The 3805-nt window shown below is 36.2% G+C and overlaps 1 pseudogene; it reads left to right on the forward strand.

The window, feature by feature from the left end:
- Positions 1-996: 996 nt before the first annotated feature.
- Positions 997-1094, forward strand: LOC111759506 (small nucleolar RNA U13; annotated as a pseudogene).
- The last annotated feature ends 2711 nt before the right edge of the window (positions 1095-3805 follow it).

Raw genomic sequence — 3805 nt, forward strand, 5'->3', positions numbered from 1 at the left:
CATAACAAGACAAAACAACCAAAAAACTGTCTCCTGACATTCTGGTGGCAAAGCAGAGGAAGAAGTTTGTCGGTCTCATCATTCAGCATTCAAAATGTTCACTCAATTCTATTTTTGGAAAACACTGGTGTTCAGAGACCTTCTTTTCCTTCCTCAGAGAACAAATCTTGGGTTTTCTGCTGGGGAGAGGAAGTTCAGTTACCCTAAGGCAGGGAGCCTGGACAAGATCTGAAGTATTCAATTGCTCCTTATAAATGATTTTCTATTCTTCTTAATTTAGTTAATTCCCTTCCCCCCATTTCCACAGGTACCAAGTGCTTCCAGTCCCTGAGCCTTTGGCACACTATATGATAAATTCTGGGTTTGTTCTCTGCTTGCCCCCTGCCAGTTTATGATTTGATTTCCTTGAACCAATTACTAGGTGTCCACGTTTCCAGCTTTCAAAACTTTGTGGCTATTGCCTCCTCTCTTATACTTCCTTTTCCTTATGTCTTTGAAAAAAGAAAATCCATTTTCTGTAATTTTAGCAGGGCTTAAAGGGAGTGAAATTATATGCCTGGGTCTGATCCATCATTTGATCTGAAAGTGCCACTATAGCTTTTAGATATGTCACCTGCCAGGTGTAACTAGGTCCCAGGTGAAAGTTATTGTAAGTGTAATGGCCTAATAGTAACTGATTTAAACATGGTTTCTCTCTTTTCCTGACCTTGAACTATTTATCTCTGTCCTCCCTTTTGTTCTTGACTTTTTTTTCCCTTCTGAACCTATCGCAGAATCCTCAGTTACCTCCCAGACTGAACATGATGCTTGACATCCCGTCCCAGAGACCCAACATTGATTTTGACTACAATTCTCTCTGAATAGGCAAAATGACTCCCATTCCAGTCTTTTCTTAACATCTCTGTGATGGTTTGGAGCTGCATATACCCCAGAAAAACATGTTCATAAATTGAATCCATTCCTGTCGGTGTGAACCCATCATAAATAGGACCTTTTCTCCTTTTGGGGTTCATAAGTGTGATGAATGGGTATTGTATTTTTGTGAGATGTGCCTCCCTCATACCTTATGGCATTGGCACATTACCCATCTAATGTGAAAAAATATAAGTAGGACCTTTTGATGAGGTTACTTCAATTAAGTTGTGGCCCAGCTCAGTCAGAAGGGGTCTTACTTCTACTACTGGAGTCCATGATAAGCAGAATGATATTCAGACAGATAGAAAAAGAAAGCCACAGGGAGCAGTCAGAAGCTGAAATTCAATGGAACCTGGAAGAGAACAGAGAGGCCCCAAGGAGACGCCATATGCATCACTATGTACAGAAATGCTGAAGACTAAAGATCGCCAGTAGCCCGCCCAAGAACACCACAGTCTTTGGGGAGAAACTTGGTGATGTCTTCCTTTGAATATTTCCTAGCCTCAAAACCATGGCCACATTAAATGCCCATTGTTTAAACTCACCCATTTCATGGTATTTGTTTGAACAGCCCAGGAAAAAGAAAGAGTCTCTTTTGTAAGGGAATTTTTCCTACCACCTCATGGTAAGAAAACAAAAACTTCTTTGATGCCTATGCACACATTTGAGAAAGTGCGATTTTATTCTGTGAATACTTCAAATTTTGAAAACTGCTGTCTACATGCTGCTGACTCTAGAACACGGGTCTTCCCACTCAAGTACTGTTGCTGAAGAAATTCCGATGTAGAAGATGAATATAAAGAATTTTAGCCTAAACTTGAGGTTTTCTTATGACTAAATGAGAAATCATTAAAGAACTTTGTTAAAAGGAAGGTCTTGGAAAGAATCAAGGTCAAACACTTAAATAATTTACTTGGAAACAAATGGGTTTAAAGTATCTTTTGTGTAATATTCCTAGAAAATGGGTTCCAAAATGCATAATGAAGGACAGTCAAATTTCGGTAAAAAATTTCAATTTAATTTAGTGTAATAAACGTTTAAGAAGCTCATTCTTTATGCAAGGTACTACATTAGATGCTGCAGGAGGAAAAACAAACAGTAAGAATACAGTCCCCAAGGTGTTAGACGTTAACAAGAAATAATAAGAACAAGTTCACACAAAGTTACGGTGTTTGAGAAGCAGCATGCGTATTATTAAAACAGGACACTTTTGAAAGGAAAAGGGGCACTGTTAACAACTATACTGGGAATATGGGCATAAACTGGGGTCATCCTTAGTAAACCAATGTACAAAGATATAACATGAAGATTTAAAGGTGGGGGAGTTTAATCTATTCAGTGAGGTAAGGAAAGATAAAGATGGGGAAGGTGGGATTCAAAATGGAGAGGACTGTGTGAGCAAAACCATGGATGAGGGATGACAAATATTTCCATGTTTTTAAGTATAAAATGTATATAATGGTTAAAAACTTGAAAGGCAAGTTGAGAACAGATTTTGGAGGATCTGCATGTAAAATCTTCGTTTTTAGTAGAAAAGTGATATGATTTGAACTCTAATCTGAAAAGACTGTTTTCCCAGGAATGACTAGATGGGCTGGAGCAGGGAAAGATTGAGTTAGGGAGATGAGTTATGAAGTTAATACATTTTTTTCAGGATAGAACTAATAAAAATATAAATAGGGCAAGAATGTCAAGGAAAAATAAAATGCCAATGATAGTGTGAAAGTTGAATTTTTTGACTTAGCAAATATCTAAGTGAGGACATGTGAGGCAAAAGGAAAGGAGAAGAGCAAGAATATTTCATATTTTCATGGGTAGGTAGCTGAGAGACTATAGGGCCCTTAATAGAATTACGTAATTCAGGAGGAAGCATGATTATTTTGACGGGACAAAATGGATAGTGATGAATTTTATATTTGGCAGATTGAGTGTGGGAGGCAAAGAGCCAGCCAGATTAATTGGTCCAGCAAGTAGATGGAAATGAGAATCTGGGTTTCATGACAGATCTCCACAAAGCTAAAAACCATGCTAAGAACAAGGTTCTAGAAGAGAGTATAAACTAAAGGAGGTTTAAAATATATTGGGGCAGAAATATATGTAAACCCACAAAAAATAGTTCAGAAAGTTAGCTATGGTAGAGGAAGAGATTCTAAATTCTCATGTCAAGAAGTCAACAGTTATGGAAGACTGACTATGAACTAGGTACTCTACCAGGCTCTGGGGAGAAGAGAGGACTAAGAGATGGGTCCAACCTTCAAGGAGCTGTCTAGAAAAAGTATCAATGGGATAGTTGCTATTAGTATTAAATACTGTTAGAGGCCAAGTAAGATAATTAGAAAATGTTAATAATAAATTTAGTAATAAACATACCATTTATCTTTGAAGAAATAGGTCCAATAGAGTAGTGAAGAGTGAATCAAAATTATAAGAAACAAGGAATGAGTGAGTAAAAAGTAAGTGAAAGGAGTGAATTATAAGTTTTCATTCAATAATATAGCAATTAAAGGAGAAAGGAGGAGAAAGCACATTCAGACTGGGTTAAAGTTGCTTCAAATACTTTTTAAAAAATATTTAAAATATGTACACATTATCATTCAAGTAATATTTAATTTCCTATAATTTGCTAGGTATGCTACTAAATTTCTCACTATCCCTAACTTGATCTTCCTTTCATCCATGCTAGATTTTTCTAATTTGGTCCTACACTGTGGCAAAAATCATGTAATATAAACATATAACAGTGTATTTTTGTATTAAATAAATGAAAAAATCATGTTTATAAAAATAAATGATCTATTTGGTCAGATTGGTATTTCTCACTCATATTTTTTCTCTTTGAAAATAAAAACAAAGGAGATTATAACAGTTTCATTCTTGTATTCAGTGTGAC

The sequence above is a fragment of the Dasypus novemcinctus genome, chromosome 14, assembly GCF_030445035.2.
Source record: "Dasypus novemcinctus isolate mDasNov1 chromosome 14, mDasNov1.1.hap2, whole genome shotgun sequence".
NCBI classification, from domain to species: Eukaryota; Metazoa; Chordata; class Mammalia; order Cingulata; family Dasypodidae; genus Dasypus; species Dasypus novemcinctus.